The sequence below is a fragment of the Ictidomys tridecemlineatus genome, chromosome 7 (genome assembly GCF_052094955.1).
Source record: "Ictidomys tridecemlineatus isolate mIctTri1 chromosome 7, mIctTri1.hap1, whole genome shotgun sequence".
Lineage (NCBI taxonomy): Eukaryota > Metazoa > Chordata > Mammalia > Rodentia > Sciuridae > Ictidomys > Ictidomys tridecemlineatus.
Genome location: NC_135483.1, coordinates 91,058,517 through 91,084,321, shown reverse-complemented (window position 1 = coordinate 91,084,321; position 25,805 = coordinate 91,058,517). Strand labels below are relative to the sequence as shown.

Genomic DNA, 25,805 nt, shown 5'->3' with positions numbered 1-25,805 from the left:
AGACAACCCCTGAAAAGCTGGGGCGTTCCGAATTGGCTGAGCGCTCCTCCGGGGAGGGCGGGGAGTTTGCCGAATGTCCCTGGCCGGAATCCCTGCCTCCGCGAGCTGCGAGCTCAGAAGCAGAGAGAAGTTGGAGAGGTCGGGTGAGAGAGGGTTCTAAGAAATCGCGGGCGGACTCCCTGCCCTGGTCCACTGGACCCCAGAGGACTGTCTCTACTGCGCGTCGGCCGAGTGTGGACGCGCTGTGCGCGGCCCCGCCAGGGCTGGGAGTTTGCAGACCGTCCCTGCCGCGGCCCGCTCGGCGGCGGCCCTGCGGCTCAGCGGCGGCGGCGGCCCCGGGCGCGATCCAGCCCAGGTAGCCGCGCCGCAGGCTCGGGGCGCCGCGACCCCGAGTCCAGCTGCGCCTCAGGTCCTGTGGGCAGGGCGGCGGGAGGTGATCCCGGCTGCCGCTGCTGCTGCTCAACAAGAAGGTAAGAGCTGCTGGGTCGGACGATCATGTCGGAGCTCGCCATCCCCGGGGCGGGGGGGGGGGATGCACACGGAGGGGACCGCGGGGGCATCGGGGAGTCGCACACGAATGCGCTGGAGAACCTGCACCGGGGGCGGCACAGCCCCGGGCTTTGCCTGCCGCCTGTCCGGGGCTGCGTGGGTTCCCCGGCCGCAGCCGCTTTGCGGGACCCAGGAGTGCAGCCGGGGGGCGCGCCGTGAGTCTCCCACCTGCCCCGGGCAGCCCCTCCCAAGGGGAGAATGAAGCCCTCCAGGCCGCGGGTCGAGGAGGCTTGTAAGCTTTCCTTGGACCTGTTCAGAGGAGGCTCCGATGGCACAGGCTGGAGGCGAGCGGCCGGGAATGGCAGATGGGCGCTCGAACCTTGGAGGAGCACGATGGGGTCACGCTGCAGGCGTGGGCCGTGCTGGAGTCCGGGGGACTCAGGCGCGCAGGGTGGGTTCGTCCATGGGCCAGTGGAGGAGAAGAATGAAGGGGACTGGCCCCGGGCTCCTGGGGAGGAGGGAGGAGGGGAGCAGGCTCTCCCGGCCAGGAGATCAGGCAGGCCCTTCGGGCCCCAGGGCCCCTTGGGGACTAAGGGTTGGACCACAATCCGGCTAGAGCTCTAAGCGCGGCTGCCGGGTTGCTGAGGCTGAGGGAGCAAAGAGCCCACACCCGCGCACACACTCCCCAAGAGCATGCTCAGTGCGGTCTTGTGAACTTCCTGCCGAGTAGCGAGCAGCCCTGGCCCCCAGCTCCAAAAGTTGGGGGCGGGGGGGTGCGTGAGTGGGGAGCGCTGTGCCCTCCTGTCGCCCTTCTATGCTCCTGGCCCCTGCCTCGCCTTTGCCGGGCTCCGGGTTCTGCTCTCTCCGGCCATCCTTGCGGTTGGGCACTGGGGTGTGGATGTCATTCCCTACTCCCCGAGGCCCTGTGGCCAGAGGCCTGGTGGCGTGGCTGTCTGCCAGGTGGATCCTCTCGCAGTGCGCCCCTCGCGCGCACAGACCGGGAGCTGCAAGCAGGCTAGGTGGAAGGGGGTGTGTGAGCCTGGGGAGGTTCGCGCGCGCACACTCGCTGTCACACACAAAGCCGCGCTTTCCTAGCCACCCTGTCGAAGAGCGAAGAGGTGGCGCTAGCATTGTCCAGCAGCGTTAAGAACAGCCAAGCATCTCTGGGCTGCACAGACAAGGTGATGCTTATGGTTTTCTGAGACGCTAGTGGAGGTCTAAGGCCCCATACTTCTGACTCTGCCTGCCAGGACCCAACACTGGGAGGACGCCAATGTCTGCACCCGGCCCTGCTGGCTCGGTTAGGAAATGTTGGGCATTACTGGGGCTGTGAAGTTGGAGGGGAGGCAAACTGTTCCTGTGGGCTGGCAGCACATCTGTCAACAAAGTGTTAAGAGGAGGATCTTGTTCTAATGGTCTGTAAGTGGAGAGCAAATTCATTAAACCCAAAGCTCCCTTGTTAGGACCTGAGCTCTTTGTCAGGACCTGAGCGACTTGGTTGGTTATTACTCCTATTGCATCCCGGGTATTGGCCTTTGACACCCACATTTTGATTCTTGACGAGGGATCAGAACTCTTGTCTGATCCCAGAAAAATAACAACCTGGGATAAACCATCTCAATTCATTCATCTGAAGGGATTTTCACTCCTTTCTTCTTTGCTATAAATTATTTTTGTTCTGGTTGTTCAGGGCTGAGATGGACACCCTTAAATTTGTTTGACAGTATAGGATCAGAGTGAAACTCCTCTTTTTAGAGGACTTTATAGTTTTCTCCAGTTTTCAACTTAATGTACCTGTGATCAACGTGTTGAGTGGGACCCTTGAAAATCAAGGTGGGAAGAGAATGAATGACCTTTTTGCCCTTTTAAGGAACTGAACTAGAGGAAGGAAGTTGCTCTGCCAGCCTACTGTTTGTAGTGGAGCTGGGTGTCTGGAGATAGGGCTTGGACATTTTCTTTCCTCTCCTTCCTTTTTTCCCAGCCTGAACTTCTGGCTTTTGGACACTTGTGACTAGAATCACTAGGAGAAAGAGTCTATGGAGTTTTGCAGGGTTTGCAGCTACCCAAATGACCACCAGTCAGTTGGTTTTAAGGTGAACTGCAATGTCAGGAGAGCTGCTAGGCTCTGCCCAGATCTGTCAGTGGTATCTGTGTGCTTCAGTCCCAGCTGCTGCAAAGCAGCTCACTAGCCTTTTGATCTCAGCAGTGTGCATTTCAAGTACTTTGTGTTTGGAAGTGTGAATACTGTACTCATTTATATATATATATACACACACACACACACACACACACACACACACACACACACACACATCCGTATACATTTTTATAAAGAAGCGTGTGCATATGTATGTGCATATGCAGTGTTCCTTGGGAGAATCTGAAAGCTGGAAGGGGCCTTAAGAGATCACAAGAATCAGGTTTTCTCCCTTCCCATTCAGTTTTCTCAATTTAAAAATAATCAACCAGTCTTCTGCTCATCTGGTCTCCAAAGGCATTGAAATGCCAGAGTCCCCCGCGGCCCCCTCCCCCCTGGCCCTAACTGGGTGAGGGGAGGGTGGGGAGTTGACTCCTCCCCTCCCCTGAGAAGTATAGCTGCTCAGGACTTGTCCCAGATAGCAAACTGACATTTGACCTCTTCCTTATATTCCACAGGTTTGGGGGTCCAAATCACTGCAGGGTCACAATAAGTTTTGTCAGGAAACACGTGTGTGCCCTGCCGAGATGCCTGGAAAATCACAAAGAAAAGTCATCAATACCCTCTGTGCTTGGAAGTGTGTACCCTCTCTCACTCTGTGATTATCCTGACTGGGATTTTACCTGATTCCAAGAGGCTTAAAGAGCATCAGGGATTCATTTTCTTCTGTCCTATCCTCCTGTTTGTCCTGTCCTCCTGGCTCTATGAGGGGTGGGGGGGCTGGGTGGGGTGGCCCTGTATGTTGATGCTATTATAGTGAGTCTCAGGAAAGTGGTTCCTTCAGGTTTGTCTCTGGGGGGTTGCTATGGTGACTGTCAGTTTGTAGAAGTATCCTGGTGCCAGGTGAACAGGTGATGGATAGTTTTGACTGAAGAAAAGTATGTATGTTCCAGAATACAGGTACTTTAAAAAAAGGGAGGTAAAAATTTTATATTTCGTGGGGGCAGAATTGCCATGTAGGTGACAGTAGAGCATTTGGAACTTGTCAGTGCAGGTTTTACCAGGCTGCCTTTAAAGTTAATAATTGCTTTGAAGTATAGAGTCACTCCTAATAGTCCGAAGATGGCTATACTTTGAAATTTCTGTTGAAAATTCAGTAAAGATCTTCTCAATCCTTAAAGTTTTATAAAGTTTCTCAGCTAAGCTATTGTCTTGTATGCACTTTACGTCCTGTGTCCATATCACTAACACAAGTGCATGTGTGACCCTGATGTTGTATGTAAGTGCACTCAGTATATATCCAGTCTTTACCATGTGTCATGCATTCTGCTGTCGCCTAGTATGAAGATGTCCTTTCTCTAAATTACGTTCTCACTTTTAATTTATCTGACCTTCTCTTTCAGTGTGTTAATGCAAACTAATAGCTAATAGCTCTTGGAAAGCCGCCAAGGTGAGTCCCAGGAGCCTTTAGTACTGCGACCATGCTCTCAGCCGAGAGTGGGGACTTAAGCTGTGTTTGCCCATTTAGGCTATTTTATTTTTTCCATTGCCAGAATTAAATGTACCTTTCTCTGACTTTGTTCTGTATGTTGTATGCATGCGTAAGAAGGGTTGAAGGAATCGACTCTCTTATCTACACACACAGCCTTCTGGAATCAGAGCGGGGCCTTCCTTGTCTAGCCTTGAAAGTCTGGAGAGGCAAGGGGTATAAGCTATTGTGTCAGGTTTGGAGGGAGCAGTTCTCCTTGGAAATTGGCACTGTCTCTTTGTCACCTCCACTGCCAGGCCCGTGTTAATGCCTGCTGGACCTTGGCCCTGCTGAGGATGGATAAGGAACTCTACCACTGAGCTACATGCCCAAACTCCCCTTTCCACACATATTCTTTTTAAATTTTGTTTTGAGATAGGATCTTGCTAAGTTGCCCTGGCTGCCTTGTTTTTACATTCCTCTACCGTATTGTCCATGAGCTCAGAGGTGAGGTGTAGCCCAAATATTTTATTACTAGTAAGAGTTCAGTATTGCTGTTTGCAATATACTTAAGAAGTCAGCCTTACAGTGTTATCCCTAGAATAACAAGAGCTCACTTGTTTGCTTCCTCTGTGGTTGTGGCTGGGCCCTAGAGGTGTACTAGCCCTTACTCCTGTCTAAGCTCCTTAGTGTTGTACTTCTGCACACAAACTGCTTATGGGTCCTGTCATGCTGGTATAAAATGCTTTTTATAAGTATCTCACACAGAAAAGTCTTCCATTCTGACAGTTCTGGTTCTTTTCTACATCTCTGTCCCTGCCATGGAAGTATGTTGTAATGGTGATTGTCACAAAGATTATATGTCTATAGTGGTAGAAAAATATCAAGAACAGGTAATCAAGAAAATAAGAATGATAATGACGAAAAAGATTTATCTTCCATAATTGACATTAGTCTACATGCTTCCTTTGTATTATCTCATTTAATCCTTATTAAAACCCTGAAGCATTTTGCTCCTAATTCTTATACATAGAAAGACTGTAACATGCAGGGTCATGAAATCTGGCCAAAGTCTTGAACAGCCTCAGGAGGCAGTGTGAGGATTTGAACCCAGAGCCCATGCTAGCTGGACCATGTCTAGTTACTAAGGCTGACAAAGATATCATATACTTAGCAGGGCCTCCTTTATAATCCCAACCAAGAAGTCTTAAGACACTTGGGGTTTGGAAGGGACAGCAGTGGAGTCCTTCTGGATCCCCTTCCTGTCTAGCTGAGGACACAGACCTGCAGAGAGGTTGACAGACTTGCTTACCAGCAGGTGGAAGTGACAATGCTGAGCCTCAGCCCTGAACCTGGGTCCCCTTGGAACAATTGATATCAATGTGTGCCTGCTTTGTTTATAGAGATGTTCCGGGAAGAGAATGTGCTGGACTTTTGGGTCTTCCTAGAGTCCCCAAGTGGACTCACATCCAGCTTCACTTTGGAATATGGTCGGGGAGCAAATATGGGAGTGGCACAGTTCCTCCCCCTCCTGGGCTGGGGGTACGTAAGTGATTTATGTCGCTTTGAGTGATGGGTTCTCTTCTTGCTTTTCCTGTGCAATTTGACATCTTGTTTTGCCAGGGATTGAACCCAGGGCCTTCCACAGGCTAGGCATGTGGCACTCTACCACTGAGCTACATGCCCAAACTGCCCTTTCCACACATACTCTTTTTAAATTTTGTTTTGAGACAAGATCTTGCTAAGTTGCCCTGGCTGACCTTGTATTCGAAGTCCTCTTGCCTCAGTCCCTGACAAAGCTGGGATTACAAGTGAGTTGCTGGGATTACAGGTGTGTTTCACCCTAGCAGTCTGACATTTTAAGGATACTCTCTGGGCTGAATGCTATGTTTTACTCTTATTAATTAATTCTCTCAATGTGTCTTTGGGTTCCTGCTCCTCTAGGCATTGATTTTCACCTTTAAGAGCACAGAGTGATGTGGCAGTGGTGTCAGAACTGTTCCTGAACCAACTAGTAAAGGTTGCCTGTGAAGGCAACTTCACAGTGTGGGGAATCCGAGAAAGAGAGCAGAAGCCCTGCAAGATGTTCCTCTGACCCCTGAGATCACCCACTTGGTGGAGTTTTGCTGCTGGGTCTACCAGTGGGCTCCATTTCCTTTCTTTCTGGTCCCTTCTTGTGCTTAGGAATGGATCAGACATCAGTTCTCTCACCTGCTCCTGACTTCAAAATATTTCTGCTCAATAAATAGAACTTAGCTGCTCAAGGGGTTTGGAGTTCCTTGAGTAGCTCTGTGGTTAGGTCCTACTCTAAGAGTTAAGTTCAGTCATGAAGACAAATGCAAATGTGAATACACAGAGTCAGCCTGTATGACCACTTTGGGCCTCAGGTTGGAAAGAAAGAGGGTTGAATGAACTCCAGAGATCTGTTCAGTGCTGATGTTGTCTGATCCTACACCTGTGGCAAAAAGAGGTGTAGAATAAACAAATTCCCTCAATGAATTAAAAAAAAAAATAAAAAAAAGATTGAGAAAACATTCAAGTTACTTTTGTTCTTGTATAAACTCCCTTTAGCAGACAGTGAAATGCTTACCTAAGAACCAACCGTTTATTATCACTATCTTTTGGGATGTTTACTTTTATATGTTTAGAAATGAAAAGCCTTGGTCCTGACTCTCAGCTTAGAAATAACTCCCTTCATCTAGTGAAGCAGTATTTTTCCCTGGGGATATTGAAGTCCAAAGACTAGAAGATGATCGGGCTCACAAAATTCTGTGGTTCTGTGCCACAGGATCCTGGGAAATGTGACTCTGCATTGACACAGCCACGAGCCGGCCAAATCCTGTTTACATGACTTCTGTGCTTCCCTGTGAAGCAACTACATTTAAAGGATAAGGGTTTTATATCAGTCTCCTTGCAGCTGATTTTTTTTAGGCAATTTTTAAAAAATTTACTAGTATTCATAGCAATGAGTTTTCTAAATGACCAATTCTTTATGTTGCACATCTTCTTTAGGGAAGCACTTTCTGATGTTCCTGTTAATCTCATCTTTCTGTTTTCCTTTGGTACCTTTGTTAGTATTTCTGTTTGATATATTTCTATCATTCCCTCTCTGTATATATATTTTCTTTAGGTACTGGGGCACTTTAGCACCGTCTTTTTGTTGTTGTGATCCTCCTACTTCAGCCTCACAGTCACTGGAACTGCAGGCCACACCACCACACCCAGCTTCCTCCACTATAATTGTAGTAGAGTTAGAGGCAGCAAAATGTGGGGGCCATGTAGGGGAAGGGTAGCTTTTTTCTATCTCCTCTCCTAGTAATGTACACTGTGAGGTCTCTGTAGTCCTCTGTGAGACCCCTGCAAGCACAGTATCAGGCCTCTCTGTTGCTTTCCCCCTTTAATGCAATTTTCTAGTCTCCCCTAAGAATGATACATCCTCCCCACTTCTCTTTGATTTTTAATCATTATGCTTGCTAGATGTAAAGGTGACATCCATTGTTAAGTGGGCAGTCTACACTGAACATTATTTTTAGATGCAAATGTCATTCTCTTGGGTAAATACGGTCACTTTTCTTCTATAAGTTCACCAGGCCTTATTTGTTATTCAAATGTTCAAAAACTCCGACAAGGGCAAATTTTTTCCCCCTATACTTGTTCCAACAAAACAAAACAAAACAACACCCCCCCCCTCAAAACAACAACAACAACAACAAAAAAAAAAAAAAAACCACATCTAACCCAAGAAATACACAGAGAAGAGTTTGGAACTCGAGTAGGCATAGACTGGGAGCTCGTTGCCTGGCACAGGGCCTGGCGTGCTGGAGTCACAAGAGAAGCCTGCTGGTGGGGCTGGTGAGTGAACCCCAGCTCTGGCAGGTGAGGCCTCTGAGCTGGGCTGCTGTGGCCCTGTGGGCTAGCTCTGTGCTCCTGGACCCAGCTTCTCATCTGTCAGCTTCTCCCGTCCTGGGGGTGTGGGAGGTTTTACTAGTGGATCCTTCCAGGGAACTCTAGCGTCTTTAATCTATCCTTACAAATATTCTTAGGTGTGTTCCGAATTTTAAGGTCTTATGTGATCTTTGTGCCTCTATAAAGTTCTGTTTTTCAAATCACTCTGTGGACTTTTTGTTGACATTTTCCTCATTCACAGTGCATATAATACATGGGCTCATGAAGATCAACAGATTTAAACTCCGTGTGTGTGTGTGTGTGTGTGTGTGTGTGTGTGTGTGTTTTAATACCTACCAGGGGTTATTACCTTATTGTCATCTACAAAAGAAAAAGTGAGCAGTAAGTGTTGAAGTTCATATATGGAATACCATCATATAAATGAAATCTTTAGAGTTTCTGTGGAAGACTTTATTAGTGAGGTCTTTCCACTAGTCATAAGTAGGGGTGCTTAGATGCTGAGGATGATGATTTTTAATGTTCTTTCCTATAAAGTGTACTAAAAGTTTTTCCATGATATCGCAAGTTGCTATTTCTATCATATTGCCTTTTCTCCAGCTGCCCCTAAAACCAGAATCAGAAACAGCTTTCCATTTTTGATGCCATGTCTAGTTAATATTCTCCAAGTTCCAGAAATTCTTCTTACCAGTCTATTGTTTCAAGAGGGACTTTTCTTTCCTTTTTCTTTTTTTTTGGGGGGGTACTGGGGATAGAACCCAGGTGTGCTTAACCACTGAGCCCCATCCCCAGCCTTTTTTTGTATTTTATTTAGAAACAGGGTATCACTGAGTTGCTTAGGGCCTCACTAAGTTGCTGAGGCTGGCTTTGAACTAGTGATCCTCCTGCCTCAGCCTACCCAGTTGCTGGGATTACAGGCTTGCACCACTGCACCTGGCTAAGAGAGACTTTTCTGCTGCCTCATTGTTAGATTACGTCATCCTTGTATTGCTGCTGTAACAACCACAAACCCAGGAGCTTAAAGCAACACTTAGTCACTTTTAATTCTGTAGGTAAAAGCTCTAACAGGAGTCTCACCAGCTAGCATCCTTTCTGTTGCCTCCATGGGCAAATCCGTTTCTTGCCTTTCCTAACTACTAGGGGTTGCCTGAATTCCCAGCTTGTGTCCACTTCCTTCAGCACCACCAACCCTGAGCTGAGTCCTGTGCTCTGCCCCCATGCTGGTACTCTGGTCAGAGCTGAGAAACGTTCTTTTCTTTTATGGATCCAAGTGATTAGATTAGACCAGTCAGGATAATCCATGGTAATCACCCCATCTGAAGGTCCTTAATTTAATCACATCTGCCTTGTAGGGTAATATGATCATAGGTTCCAGGGATTCTGTTATGAATATCTTTGGGGACCATGTTTGTGCTTACCAAAATTCTTTGAAAGGAAATGATTCTTTACGCTTTATGAAAACTAGCTTTTTGTGAGTGTGTGTGTGTGTGTGTGTGTGTGTGTGTGTATGTGTGTGTGTGTGTGAAGGTATTTAACTGTTATAGAAAATTTACCTGTTTCCTCATTCCTCTCTTTTTGAACACAGTCACACCAACTATTTGCAAAGCATATTAGTATCTAAATAAATTTTGAGTTCTGCTAAGGCCAGAGAGAGAGCCAAGTACTCCTACATATCGCATAGTATGTAATTGTCCCTGAACCTTTTATTATAATGAGGAAATGGAGGAGTGAAGCAAACTTGTGCAGGGTCACATAGCCAGAAGTGGAAGAGCCAGGTTACAAAAGCCTGCGTTTTAAAGCTGTTCATTCTTTTCACTCTGCTTTTCTGCCTTACAAGTGATTATGAACAAACATAATGAGCAATAGTAATGGAAAAAAACTGAAATAATGTCAGATCTCTCTGCTTCTGCCAAGGTGATAATAAACAATAAATATCACTGGTGGTAGATTGATTGCACTAATGGCTCTGATTAATGGCCTGTCTATAGCCACATTCTTCCCCCAGTAGCTTTGTAGTTCTGCTTCCTTCCCACTCCCACCCCTGATATTGGTTATGTGACTTGCTTTGGCCAATGAAATGTTAGTAAATATTGTGTATAAACAGTTTTAAGAGCTCCTATGTGTTTCTGATTGGCTTTGTCAGTACTGGGTTTGTTCTCAGATCTCTGCCTCTACCATGAGAATATGCCCAGACTAGCCCAGTGGGGTGAGCCAGGATATGCCAGCTGATTCCATCCTAGACCATCCAGCTTCTTTCTGACCCATCAGCTGCTCACAGTCTCCTGAGCATGTCTGGCCTAGATCAGCTCAGACTGGCCTGTGTCAGCAGAATCACCCGTCTAACCTGTACCTTTGTGTACAAACATGTTTGTTTTAAGCCACTGAGTTATGGAGAAATTTGTAACAGTTGATACACAGCTCTTATTAGATATTTGAAGAACATGAGAAGTAATTTTAGTGTCCTCTGGAAGATCATTTTGTATTAGTTGTAACTAATTAATATTCTTTTAAGATTATAATTTTAGCTGTATGAATGTCCCATGATTTCTGCTCTTTCCCTGTTTTTAGCACAACATTAAAGTTCTTTAAATTCTCACCAGTTTCACTCAGAAGCAGACTCTGTTCTTGAACAGTTAAGATTTTTTTTACTCCATATGCTATTATTTTTTTAAAAATATATTTTTATGTGGTACTGAGGATTGAACCCAGTGCCTCACGTGTGCTAGGTGAGCATTCTACCTCTGAGCCACAACCCCAGCCTCAACAATGTATTTTTTTTTCAAATCTTCTATTCTGTCAGCTTTTGATTTGAATCTATAGTAACAACATATATTGACTCAGAATTCACATATGTAACAGCAAGTAAAGTTTTACGAAACAGTACTTATCTTTATTAGTATGATGTCCTCCAATATTTTCTATTCTCTTTTTATTGCTTTAAAAAAAATGCTGGTCAGGGATCAGCAGACTATGACCAGCTGCCCCTGTTGTAAATAAAGTTTTATTGGAATGGGGCCCTCCCATTGTTCTTGTATTGCTTATGACTGCTTTCACTTGACATTGGCAGAGATGAGTCATGGTGACCTTGTCTAAAGTGCCTGATTTATTTTTTGACCCTTGAAGACAAACTTTTCTGATTCTTGCACTGAGATGATTTTATAACCTCTCAGTTGGTTGTGACTCTCCATTTGGAAGTGACCCTGGGTACTTCCAATATACTATATATACAGAATACTAACCTGTCTCCCATGCCATACTCAAACTTTTTCTATTTACTTAGACCCAGCAGTTAAAATTTGCTATTTAACATGATACCTGATTGGTTTGCTTGGAAAACTTTTCAAGCATTTCTAAAGTGTTTGATTATAAGTAGTGTTGTGCCTCCCCCTTTTAATTTAAATAAGGCTTTCTAGTGGAAACTAATTGGAATTAAAATGGACACAAATTTCATTCAAGTGCTAGTTATTTATTCATTAGATTCCAGCAGGGCCTTTTTTTTTTGTGTGTGTGATATAATGGAGTCCATTAGTGGAAGAGGTAGAGAAACAGTGATCCTGCCTTCTTCTAAGAACATCTCTGGCAAGTGGTCCTTATTGCCACATTTCTGAGTTAGGGTGGTAGTATTTCTGAGCATAATACAATTTAGAGACATTAAATTATGAACTTTTGCAGCTGAACAGATTTTAGGAAAAAAAAATTCTTTTTTCCACTCAGACCTAATTGGGTCCTTAAAGGCCAACTTTCTTTAATACCTACATTTTCCAAGCCTGTTAGGAAGGACGACATGGTTATTTATGTTGTGTGGCTCATGGAATTGATGAGCAAGAGCTAAGGCAGAAAAGACTTCAGAATGATCTGGATATGTCTTTTTAGAATCTGAAATGCCAGATGAAGAGTGGTCACTGACTCATTTCTTTCATAGGCAGTGAGGATAGAATCAAAATGGATAAGGTTTGACTATAGCATGAAAAGCTTAGGTAAGATCTGAGGGAACCTTCCTCAAGAAACATAGCTTCTTTGACAGCCGAGTAAGTTCCCTTGAGCATTTTTGTTGTTGCTGCTGCCCCCTTAGTTCAGGTGGGTGGCTTTCCTTTCAGGTGGTTGGGTGTGTATAATTAATAAGGATTCTTCTGGGCACCCGCAGTAGAAACCTGTGGGAGCTTGTTGCAGCCAAAGTGGAGAATTCACATCAGGGACTGGGAGAGGTTCCAGGAGCCACCTGCATCCTGGGATCTAGGCTCCTCCTACTTCCGTCTGCCTGGCTGCTTATTTTCTCTCCCTACTATATTCCGCTTTTCTTGTCCCAAGGACAGAACTCTGGGTAATGGAACCTGCTATACAAGTCCAAGCTTTCTCTTGTGGTGCCTGCCCCAGTCTCCCAGGGAGTGTCCTCTTTGTGCCAGCTTGAAATCACTCAGAGGTAGGCAGGGGTGGGACCTAAAGATAGGACTCTGGTCTAGCCTCAGACCCAACAGTGTGGTTACAGGCATTTCAGAAATGTGTGGGGGCAATGTTCATTGTCATTCATTGAGAATTGCTATAGCACTTATTGGGTGAGGAGTGCTGTGTTAGTCAGCTTTTATCACTCTGACCAAAATACCTGACAAGAACAACTTAAGAGGAGGAGAAGTTGGTTTAGGGCACATGGCTTCAGAGGTCTTAGTCCATGTCAGCCAGCTCTGAGATAGAAATATTATGGCACAAGGGATGGTATAGGAAAGCTGCTAAACTCGTGGCAAATGGAAAGCTGGGAGAGATGGGTTGGGGGAGATGAAGATGATGAGACCACAGATGATGCGACCAGGGCATGACCCCCAGTGACCTACTTCCTTCCATTTGATGGATTACTTCACTGATCAAATGGATTAATCTGCTGATGAAGTCAGAGTCCTCATTATCTAGTCATTGCCTAAAAATCTACCTTTGAACCTTCCTGCATTGAGGACCATGCTTTTAACACATGAGTTTTTTTTGGGACATTCCAGATCCAAAGCATTATAGATGTAAAACATCTATGTGGGAAGAACAGTCTTGTGCCACAAGCTGTATGCTACAACTAGGTCATCATGAGCAAGCAAACCTCAATCTACATCTAACTTCCATATAAACATCATTTTGTACATTTTAAAGAGGCATCGACTTTTCCAGTCAATGAAGAAAAAGATTGCTCCCTGTTTTGTTGGGGAAGTTACCCTTGGAGATTCATACCACCTGTATAGCATTACCTCATCTCCAATGATTTTATAACCTCTCGGTTGTGACTCTCCATTTCACATTTCACATTTACATTTGCATCTGACCCCCCCTTTTTTTTAAACATAAAGTGCAGGCATCTCACAATGCTATTATGGCTTCTAGAGTAATCCTGCCCAACTAATTCCATATTGAAATACATCAGGTTTGTCATAAGTTACTTTTATTCCCATTTATGTTATTCTTATGGCATTCAGCAAGTATGTTTGAAACTATGTCTAGATAGTTTATGTAATAATTTGACTTTAGACAGTAAAGAAGTATTGGAAATTTGCTATAAGCTGGAGGCTTTGGGGTCCCATAGGTTTCAGTGCTAGGGGAGATGGTTTATAAAATAACTTTTCCCTTCTAGTCCAATGCTTCAGCTGAATTACTACTGCTAATGTCAAGCATTTTAAAAAACAACCTGTGACCCATACATTGGATGCATCAGTAAAAAGGAATATAGATGTTGGTCCCAGTCATACTGCTCCTCTCCCAGTCACACATACATGTGGTAGACTCTCCTTGGTGCAGACCTTCTGCTCTCCCACATATGTGGTTTAATTGTTGTTTTTGGACAAAGGCTCCCTGTGGGTATTTTCATTATTCTGGAAAGACCACAGGAATGGGAGGTTATATTAGTCCACATTGTGCTGCTACAACAAAAATACCTGATGATTGGTAATGTATGAAGAGGATTTGACTCACATTTCTGGTGGCTGCAAAGTCTAAATAGCATGGTGCCAGCATTTGGTGAGGATCCCCTGAGTGCATCAATACATGGCAGATGGTATCACATAGTGAGAGCACATGGTGGGAGTGTGTGAGAGAGCTCACATGATGGAAAAGGAAGCAAGAGAGTGTGAGCTGAGAAAGCCAAACTCACTTTTGAGCCAAACTCACACAACCCATTCTCATGGGAAGGAATCCAGTCCTATGAGACCTGACCACTCTTTTGAGATAGCATTAATCCATTCACTGGGGTAGAGCCTCCTCTTACTTTTCACTAGGCTCCTCCTTCACTGTTCATTTCTACCACTTGGACAGTGTGGGGGACAAACCATTGTGAAATCATAGCAAGGTTTAAATCAGATTATCACATGACTTTTCATATGAGCCCACTGCAAGGCTTCAGGGAGATCTGTGAGCTTTCGTGGCAAGTTATTACACTTTGATGTTTACTAATTTGTAGCAAAATTTAGCAAGTCCTTTATTTGTTGTTGTTGTTTTTCCATACTGGGGTTTGAACCCTGGGGCACTTTGCTACTGAGCTACATCCCCAGTTCTCTTATTAAGACTGGATCTCCTCAAATTGCTGAGGTTGGCCTTGAATTTGTGATCCTCCTGCCTCAACCTCCCAAGTCTCTGGGATTATAGGTAGGCACCACTGCACCCTGCTGCAATTCTTTTACCTTTAAATGTTGGCCTCAAATTGCTGCAGTATGAGTGTTATTTGTGACTTTTTCACCAATAGATATCCAATATTTTGATTTCACACTCTACATGGTTAGCAGATATCTTAAAATATCAATACTCATTGCCACTTGGAAATTATAGTGGTTGTTAAACCTGCTGCTAGACAGTGTTATTTAATGTGCTAAATAAACACGTATATGTATTACTATATCATAATTTAAAAAATATTTTGTCAACTTTTTAAATATAATTGATTTCCTCTTGAGATCCTATGTATTTTATGCATTGAAAAAAATCCTTCTGTGAGGGGGTCCATATGCCTCTTCAGTCTTCTGCGGGGGGGGGGTGTAGTATAGAAATTGTAGAGCATTGTGAAACATTCAGGATACACACAGCCTGCTGCTCCCCTGTCCCTTCCTGTCACCAGGAGTCCTTCTCTTCCTTGGCTTTCCCCAAGGCTGTCAGACAAGGGTGTGGAGTGGGTGTGGGCTTATCTCCACCTGGCTAGTTTTCTTCTTAGACTTGGTCAACCAGTTGAACTATATCTGTGACTCACTCTTCTATCATATTTTGAGGAGGCAAGTTTGTTAGAACATTCCCTTGGTGAAATTGTCAAGTTGTATAAGGTACATGAAGCATTTACTTAAAAACATACTGATTATGTGAATCCTAACCAGAAGTGTGATTTCTGCTTCAGTTTTCCAAGGGGAGAAAAACCAGACATTTATCTCTTCATATGCTTCAAAGTTACATAATAACCAACACAACTGTAAGAAGTTACTCTGTTTTGCAGATGGCTCCCTGTGAGTGTGTGTAGGGGGTTGTGTGTATGGCTTATGTGGGAGAAGAATGTTCTCTAGAAATTAGGACTCAGGGTAGAGGTAGACAGCTCCATAGGTATGTACTTGACTTGGTTGCTAATTTGCTACACCCAGTGAGTCCAGCTTGCAAGGTGCTGTGCTGCAGCTATAACTGGATTTCTGGAGTACTGTCAGCCCTTTTCTGTTTCTGGAAACTTCTGCTGATAGGAAGTGACTTTGTCAGAATAGCTTTCTGCACTGTTTCTCTCTGTCCTCCAGACACAAAGCTATTGTTGTAATGCCATGAGCATCTTTTTCTTCTTATAGCTTCTAAGTCTGTGTTTAGAGCATGAAAATGCTGAACATTTCCTTTCTAATCCTTTAGAAGTTATGGTAGGCAAGGACCTTTACATATTCAACACAAATACCTTGGACAATCATATTAAATGATAATGGAAAGAATAACTTTTCATTCTTTGTTTCCTGAAGATTGGGATTAAATAGTCTCATGATTTTTTTTCTTCATTTTTCTATGGATCTAGTTATTACTCACATTTCTCCTTGAGTATAAACCGCCTCTTAAAGAAGTGGAAATTGTTACTATTCATTTGAAATAGGGAGAACATATGTGTATTTAACAAGCTTAGCAATGAAGTGACAGCATCTCCTCTCTCTCTCTCTCTCTCTCTCTCTCTCTCTCTCTCTCTCTCAAGTGGTAATAACAAAATTCTATTGTTTTCTGGACCCACTGATTGATAGTGCAGATTCATGTTTGAGACTGTGAATATGATTAGGCCTAATTTTTAAAGTGTGGTATCTAAGATCCTTTTTTTTTTTTTTTTTTTAAAAAAAAAAAAAAACAAGCTGTTCTTCCATGGGATCTATATGGCCAGCTGTTTTTGGCTTAAGAAAGAAAACTCACCACAGTCAGTTGACTAAGAGGTGGAAATCACACTTACTTCAAAGGACCCCTTAGCCTTCCGTATTCCGTACCACATTCACTCAGCCTGTTTTATAGAGGTCTGATTGGGTTGACTTGATCTTAACCCCACCTTTGTAGATTGAGTCAATAAAATCCAGAAGATCTACAATGTAGGCCTTTAAATATCCATGAATGACTCATCTCCTAGTCAGGTGGATGATGGAACTAATGTGCAGCTGTGGACACAGATCTCATTCCTATTTTATAGATATTATCGCAATAAAAAGTGGGAAATACAGGTCCTATATTCAACCTGCCCGGAAGAGGTGAGTCAGTGATGTATATGGATAAACACTTTTTCCTGAGAGCTGACCTTTTGGGCATGGAAACTGGTATTCTGGGGAACACTAGACACTCTGGAAACAAGCCTTGTGCACAATGTCTGATTTCATGTTTGTGACAGTTAGATTCCCTTGTTTTCATTGAATAAACTTGAGACTGTGTGGGAAGAGTCTTATCTGCAGTAACTCCAATAATAAGCAAGGTGACCACATAATTTATCATTGAAACCTGGACTCTTTGAGAGGTAACAGTGGTGCTATTAATGTTTAGGCTAAGATAACAAACATAAAAGGATGTAGGATCCCCTGCAAATCAGGTGCTGATTGGGGGTTCAATGCAGATCTCTGATTCTAAAGCCTGCCTGTTCTCCATCACAAGCTGTTGACTCAAGCCACCCATCTACAAATGAATTCATGTGGTACATGTCAAATGCCCTTCTGAGGATGAGTCCTGTTCTAGGTGTTGAGCCAAAGAAAAACACTCCTAAGCCAGGTAAAAGGTTTTTGGCAAGAGAAAGATGTGCTAGAGGTCTTTTGTGTAGAAAGTGTTTTATCAAAAAGGCAGGTGATTTTTCTTTTCCTAAAATAAATGGTTTTCCATTTATTTTTTAAAAGAACAGATCTGCCTTAGCATTTACAAGAAAAACAAAGTAAGACTCCTAACATCTCATATCCAGGGCAAACATCTTCATAGCCAGTACCTAAGACAGTGACATTTGGTTGTCCCTTGGTGTCCAGAAGTTATTTGTTCTAGCACCCAAAATATAAAGTAGCATAGTGTCTACATCTCACCTATACACATCCTCTCCAAATCATCTCTAGATTACTCATAAAACCTTATACTATGTAAATATTATGTAAATAGTTGTTTTATGGTATTATTTGGGGGAATAAGAACAAGAAAAAAAAGTCTACATGTGTTCAGGACAGAAATTTTTTTTCCAAAAAAATTTTTTTTTCAGAGTGGCTGAGGCTTGAACCCAGGGCTTCATGAATGCTATGCACATGCTTTCCTACTGAGCTATACCCCCAGTCCTTTTTTTAAATATTTTTTATCATGGATGATTGAATCCACAGATGTGGAACCCAAGGATTTGGATTGTAGTAAATTCTTCAGTAGTAAGGCATGTACATACAAATTTACCCCCCACTTTTAGCACTGTGTCCATGGCTGTTACTGTCAAGGCAATTTGTGTGATATAATCATTTCTAAGAGATGTAGCCTAAAAATCCCAGCCCTTCAACGTAACTACATTTCCCGTCTTGCCCCACTCAGGCTTGTGATGAGCTTTGTGCTCCCGTGAGTGTCAGACATGTGCATGAGAACTCAGCAGAGGCTCGGCCTTAAAGATACATGAAGTGCAAGGCTCTTATAAATGCCATTATAACCCAACCATGGAAAGTAATCAAGAGCTTTATGCAGCACATCAGGATTTATTTGTTCACAGTGTTAAGTTCACTGGCTGCCTTCTAAGCCTATGGAAGTGTCCAAGCAGAAGTTTCAGAGTAGAGCAGTTCTGTAAATACCACAGTCTGAAAAAATAAAAGTCCTGTTGGAATGCCACTTGTCATCAGTCTGCAGTGCCAAAGTGACAGGCCATGTAGAGGCCACTTCTGGGAAGCTAGAGCAAAGGGGTGGATGGGCGATATTTATGTACGTGGTTAGAACTTTAGGATACAGTTTTGAACTGAGAGCCATTACTTGCTCTTTCTTGTATATCTAGATTAATGTGGGATCTGCATGTGTGTGATATGCAGGAAGCCCTGGCTGGGTTCAAGCCTCAGCCACTCAGAAAAAAACTTTTGGGGAAAAATAAAGTTTCTGTCCCAAACATGTGTAGACTTTTTTTCTTGTTCTTATTCCCCAAATAATTCCATACAACAACTATTTAGGAATCTTGGAGTATCTAAAACATCTGAATCCCAGAGTCGCAAAATGTAACTTTCTGGTGATGAAGAAAAATCTCCCTCCCATGGGGAGTGATCAGGGAGTCCTGAAGGGGGACTGGGAGGCCCAGGGATTGCACCTGCCCCCATGCTTTGTTTGAGCCATATCATGAGGAGCATACCCATATCTGGCTCACTTTGTGAAAGGGTAGACATTCCTTTGGAAGAATGAGAACCCCCAACCATAAGACAGGCAGAAAAACAAAACTAGGTTGGAGGAGAGGCATGAGAAAGGGAACCAAGGGAAGAAAAGAGTGTGGGTGGTGAGCAGCCGCCATTAAAGAGGGAGATGGAAGATGTAAAACGGCTGGGCTGCTGGGGGTGACGTGAAGCTGCTTGGATTAGGCCACCACAAGACACCCACCAGGAAGTCAGGAGATCTGGAGGCTGGTCCCTATGATTAACTTTTTAGCTGGTGAGCCTCTGTCTCTTTCGCCAAAGTGGGTGGGTTGGGTCAGATGTTATCCTGTGTGACTTTAAGCTCTGAAAGTCTTTGGTGCCAAGCCAGTGAACTATTCTTGAAGGGCTCTCCAAGACCTGGCTGGCTCCATAAACATTTACTGAGGGCTTATACTTAAGACACTGGCACAAAGGCGACTGCAGCTCCAGATTCCCCATCCAGGGTGGGACCCGCCATAAATGCTTCCCATTTCTCCAACTACAGGAAGAATAACTAACTCTTAGAAAGCAGGCATGATGTACCAGACAGTTTTATGGATCCTTTCTGTCAATTTACATCTCTTAGCTCTCAATCTTACCAAAAAAAAAGGAAGTAGTAGTTAGGCCTTGCTGTTCTAATTTTACACATGAGGAAACTAAGGCATTTAGAGGTGAACTCATGTACCCCACGTTTCATAGCTAACAAGTGGTGAAGACAGGATTTCAACTCAGGGAGCCTGTGTAGTTGCTAGGGGAGGCATGTGGTGGTCACACATTTCTTTCTGTCTGCACTGCTGGATTGTTAGCCGAGGGCAATGAGTAGGTCTGCCTTGTTAGCTATTTTATTCCTTTCAAGAGCTGAGTTCAACAAAACCTTCAGGATGTTTTTGGTGAATAGATGAATGGATGGGTAGGTGGGTGGGTGGATGAGGGGATGCATAGATGGAGAAGATAAACAGGGTCTTTAAAGAACTTACAGTCTAAAGAGGAACACAGACCCATAAGATGCTAGTGTCAGTGAGCTTCATGCAAGAAGGATACTTAATCTGATCCACAGCATCAGGGAAGGCTTCAACTGAGCCATGAGATGGGTGCAGAATCTGGCAGACTCTGGTGGAAAGACATTGCACCAGAGCGGGCTGTGTGGGCTGATTTTAGCACTGCCTTGAGCTGTCAGCATTCCCAGAGCACTTCATAGATGGGATACATTAGGGACAGCCTTCCCTGGGAAGGCATTTGGGCTTGATCCTGAGAACAGTGGAGAGTAGACTCCTGCAAGAATTTAAGGAGGAGTGTGACTTGGGCAGATTTGGAGTTTGGATGGCTATTCTGGCCACTGTATGCAAAACAGGGTACAGAATACGATGGAACAGGAAGGGCAGGCTGATGTCTTGGTGAGAGATCATGGAAAACTCAAGTCAGGAGGGGAAAGGGTGGCAGGTAGGGAGGTGGTGAGAAGTGCAAGGGCAGGATGATTCTTAATTCAGGGAACACTTTATTCAAGGCACTCTCGGGGTGCTAATGTGTGCAAAGGTGTTCCCATGTAGGTGCAGAACCGAGCCCAGAAGTAAAGACCAGAATAAATGGGGTGGTGGTGGTGTTGAGGCCTTGCCAGCATCAGGTAGCAGTGAAAGCCAGGAGACTGGATGATATCACCTTGAAAAAGTGTTACCCTGGAAGAGCCAGTCCTTTGAAAAATTCTTGCACTTATAGGCTGCGTTGAAAAGAAGTTGGCTGCTAAAGTTGAAAATGGCTGCTAAAGTAGCCATTCCTGAGCAAGCAGGGCCAAGGGTTTTATGAGACAGGTAATCCTGACCCTGGTGAGAACATTTTTGAACCCTCACTGCATGCCTCACACATTTTTTTGAGCACTTCGGGTACTTGGTATACTCATCTACTCTTCAAAAAGACCCAATGAGGTGGCTGGGGTTTTGGTTCAGTGGCAGAGGGCTTGCCTTGCACATATGAGGCACTGGGTTCAATCCTCAGCACCATATAAAATTAAATAAACAAAATAAAGATATTGTGTCCATCTATAATTTTAAAATAAGACAAAAAAAAAGACCCAATGAGGTAAATGGTGTTCTGATTCCCATTTTACAGATAAGAAAATTGAGAAGGCATGGAGACACTTCATCACCAGTTACCCATGGTCACATACATCATTTGACCAGAGGCACCCGGGAGATATGGGGAGATATGGTGGTGTTGTTTGGATATGAGGCGTTCCCCAAAACTCTTGTGTTAATACAGGACTGTTCAGAGGTGAAATGATTAGATTATGAGGAGCTGTAACCTAATCAGTGGATTGATTCATTCCATGAATAAATAATTTGAATGGATTACAGGCTGCTAACTGTAGGCAGGTGGGGCGTGGCTAGAGAAAATGGGTCATTACGGGTGTAATTTGGAGATTGTATTTTATACCTGGATCCTGGAACTCTCTGCTTCCTGGCTGTCATGTACTAAGCAGCTTTTTTTTTTTTTTTTTAAACCATGCCCTTCAGCCCTTCAGTTTTGGTTCACTTTGGGCTCAGAGGAATGGATTTGGCTGACCAGGGACTGAACCTCTGAAACTAGGAGGTTGGAATGTACTTTTGCTCCTCTTTCTGGTCAAGTATTTTGGTCACAATGATGAAAAGCTGACTAACACATAAGGCCTTCGAGTTTTTATTGCTTTTGTCCATTTGGAAATCTTTGAGGACCTTCCCAAATTCTGCTGAATGAATCAGAGGCTGAGAAGGGAAGGAAGGTGTTGGACCTGTACTTACAAGAGGAAGAAGGTCAAAGGAAGTATGGGTTTGTTTTTTAAGGGGTCAGAGAATTGTTCATAGGCCAGACCAGTTCACAGGGAGATTTCCAAGGCATAGGCAGGAGGGGGCTGGGCATTTCCGGGCAGAGCTGTTTCAGAATTGGAGAGGGCATTGCTGACTCCATTGATATAAAATGCCCAGGAAAGATAAATCCATAGACAGGAAACAGATGAGTGTCATTCTTGGGCCTGGGGAGGAAGACTAGGTTCACGGTTTCTGTTTAGGGCAATAGAAATGTTTGAAACTAAACAGAGGGGATGGTTGTACAACAAGGTGAATGTACGACATGCTACTGAATTGTACACTTTCTTCTTTATTGGTATTGAGGATGGAACCAAGAGCCTCATGCATGCCAGGCACATGCTCTACCATTGAGCTGAACATCCCTCCCCCATATGAATTATACATTTCTAAGTATGTTATTTGAATTTTAATGCACATATTTTAAAAAAATTGGAGAAAGCATAGGTGAGCAGAGAGTGAGGTGGGCCCTACCTCTGCCCATGCTTGCTCCCTATTTTGTAAAGATGAGTATTCTCAGCATTGCCTAGTCCCTGGTACTTTCAAGCACTGTGAGATTTGGTCCTATATGGAATGCTGAGCATACAGTGTGTGCTCAGAGAATGTTTTAACACACAAGAGAATGGGGGAGGGAGGGCAATGAGAAAGGTCCACTAATTAGCAGGTGGGAGGAAGGAAGGTAGTGCATGTTCTCAAGCTTGGCTGAGGAGGAAGGGAAATGGAGTTGGCTGAGGACAAGAAAAGTCCTGAATTATTATGCTTAGAGACCTGGGGAAAACCAGGGCCTCAGTAACCTGGTCACATTGTTTATGTGGGTACTCTATATTCATTCATTTATTTTAATTTTATTTTTTTTCTGATACCGTTAAGCTCCCTGAGTGCAGAAGGGAAGTTAGATTGTGAAGCAAAGCCATAATTTGTTGTTAAAAGGTGGGGATTTTGGTGGGGTGATCAGAGAGGTAAGATAAGGATGTGGAAAAGAAGGCACTGATAGTTGATGGTCCAGGGGGCTAAGAGAATCTGGAGGGGAGAAGTGTGGATGACGATAAAATGGAAAGGAACGATTCCAGGAATCTCATGGGGAAGAGCAGGGCACTGGCATTGGCAGTGGAGGTGGCTGCGGTGGACGGAAGTCATTGGGCCTAAGACCTGCATTGTTGCATGTCCAAGTTGTTGCATGTCCAAGGCAGTGAGTTCTAATATTTAGTGCTCAGGGGAGAAGAAAACTTGCATTTTTTCTGCCCCCTAAAAATTAAAATCTTAAATTTTACTTAGTTATATGTTGGCAGTTATATATATATATATATTAATGTGTTAGGGTAATGCTTATTTGGGGCTGAAGGGATATATGATCAAAATGATTTTGAAGGAGGTTTGGGAGGTTGGGAGGGCCTTTGATGTCCTTGGGCCCTTGAGAGTGATGTCACACAGGCGACCATGTCCAATGGCTTGTTGAAACAGAGGCCATGAGTCTCTACCACCTCTAGGTTGACCAGGCTAAGCATCCCTTTCAGAAAGGACCTGGGTTTACCCTGGCATGCCTGGCTATTTATCAATTATTCTTTGTAGGACCATCTTTTCAAATGTTCAAAAATGATTTGCTAAATATTCCTGTTTAGAAATTGAATACTCAGGATGTATAATTTCTGGAATCTACCTCAACCTCCCTATTTTTATTTTTATTTTTATTTATTTATTTTATTTTACTTTTTATTGGTTGTTCACAACATTACAAAGCTCTTGACATATCATATTTCATGCATTAGATTCAAGTGGATTATGAACTCCCAATTTTTACCCCAAATGCAGATTGCAGAATCATGTCGGTTTAAATCAATCCGTTTGCTTTTTTTCTCCCTCCTCTTCTCCCTTCCCGGATACATGTTGTATTTCCCCTTACCCTCCAAGAGATAATGACCTAGGAAAGTTCTGCCCCACCACTCCCATCCTTAAGAATCTGAGATACAATTTTCCTGAGTCTTAAAATTTGAAGTGAAAATAACTAACAAGGTCCGAGGGGAGTGAGGGGCAGGAGAAGGAGCCTCAGGAGAAGGACAGCCCTTTCCAATTCTCATTGCTGTTACTGACCATGTTTCTTCTGGGAAAGTTGCTTAATTGCTCTGACTTTCAGTTTCATTTATAAATTGGAGAAGGGTGATTACTGATCTGATAAGGTTGTGGAAAAAAATAAAGGAGTTCTGCTTGTGAAAGTCCCTTAAACTTACTAGGACTTAATAATGCCAGTTCTTGTTCATGACATACCATGCCTCCATTTGTTTTTATGCTCTAGCCTCTTCTACATTTCCACCCTGGTGGGAAAGGTAGTTTGAGAACATAAGGCAAGTGCTATGACTTTCTGTAGGACTGTCTTCAACATGTCCATGTTATTGGTGAGTCTAGTCTTTTCCATGTGATCTCTCTTTCCTGGTTTCCTTTTTCAACTCTTTATCCGGCATTATGGAGGGTTTGGGGCATTCTTAGTTATGTTAGAGTTTTGGTTAATGTTGTAACAACTCATTAATGATAAGTCTCCCCCTCCCCATTAAATGGTTAAATGAAGAACTGATTTCATAGTGGGCATAAAGTAAAACTAATGTCACTCCACTCCATCCTGCCCCGCTTCTTTTATCATGACAAAGGGAATGAGTTCTGAGAACTTTTACAATTAAAGTGTTTGAATAGGGTCATTTCAAAAGTATCTTAGTCCTGATGAATGAGAACCTTCCTGTTGTCTCTGATGGACATGAGACATTGGGAACCTCCCTAACTTGTTCAAGACATTACATGGGCCAGTGCCTCCTGGTCTGTTGGGTACTGGGGTCTGCAGCTGAGCTTCTTTGGCCTCTGCAGAGTGGTGACTGCTGTTTTGACTGCCATATGCCTGCATTCTGGGTCTGACAATGCCATTTTCTCTTGCATTTTTATCGGAACATTCAATTACTCATGAGTGGAAGAAATTTGAGAAGTCATTCTACAGTTAGGAAAGTTTGGCTATGAAGAAAGATCGACTTTTGAGCCACTTAATTCTGTCTGTTTCTAGAAAAAGTGATGTCTCCTTCCTACCCCAGGACAATATTTTATTATTTACTTACTTAAAAATAAGTACCTTTTGATTTACAGCTGGAATTTCAAACACAAATTTTAATGTAGTTTGGGTTCTCTCTTTCATATACACGCTGTTTTTCTCAGAAAATGATTTTGTAACATCAACTGTTTTGAAATTCTTAGTCATTTTATTTCTTCATTAGTAAGATGAGATGATGGATATGAGCATTAGAATAATTTAAGAAAAGAGCCCAGTGCTGTACCCAAAGTGTAACAGCCATTCAGTACATGGTTAATGCTATTTTAAATTCAGATTAAATGGGGGAAAAAACATTCAGAATCTATTCAGGCAGCATAGCACTCTATGAAAAGGAGCCTATTGATTAAACACTTAGAAAGTTTCAAAAACCCCCCTTTTAAATCCCAAGATATTGGCACTCGTGTGATGGATGTCTCCAGGCAGATAAAACAGTTGAGTCTTTTTAGTGGGAGAAACAGGAATCTTTTCACATGACATGGCACTTGAAATATATTGCTGTAATTAAAACATACAGTGTAGTTAATTTTCAGGAAATGTACATTTTTCATGTCTGGAAGAAACTTTACGGAGTTATTTAAGAGAAAAAAGAGGGATAGTCTACTGGAAATTAGCACTTGATGAGGTTGATATTATTGGCTTTTTTCCTCCCTTCTATTGAAAGTGTTCAAATCAATGCAAGGGTGAGCAAGTCCTATAAGTCCATTTTCACCTGTCCTCTTCCCCTTCTCTGTACGGGAAAGACTGTGAACTTAGGTGGTGAGAAGTAACTCCTTTTTTTTATGCACCAAGTTCTCATTAAAATTTGGCCTTTTCTTCAGTTATGGGTTCAGGCATAAACTAAAGTAAAACAGTTATACCTTGGAATCTGAGGAGAATTGGTTCCAGGACCCCTGTAGATGCCAAAATCTGCAGCCACTCAAATCCCTTATATAAAATAGTACATCCTAGACACATCCTCCTGTGTACTTTAAATCATCTCTAGATGATGTATAAGCACTAATGCAATGTAAATAATTGTTATACAGCATTGTTTAAGGAATAATGGCAAGAAAAAATTAGTACAAAAATA

General features: G+C 43.3%; 1 protein-coding gene across 7 annotated transcripts in view; it reads left to right on the top strand.

Moving 5' to 3' along the window:
• Positions 1-331: 331 nt before the first annotated feature.
• The window catches only part of Mgat5 (alpha-1,6-mannosylglycoprotein 6-beta-N-acetylglucosaminyltransferase), a 328,673-nt gene continuing 303,199 nt past the window's right edge, over positions 332-25,805 (top strand). For 4 of the 7 annotated variants that reach the window (XM_078017215.1, XM_078017214.1, XM_021722215.3 and 1 more), the window contains exon 1: positions 333-470. The gene's annotated coding sequence lies outside the window, so the exon portion shown is untranslated. Of the gene's footprint in view, positions 471-25,805 lie in introns of all 7 variants that reach the window. The other 3 variants (XM_005315937.5, XM_040294084.2, XM_040294085.2) reach the window with 3 other exon arrangements.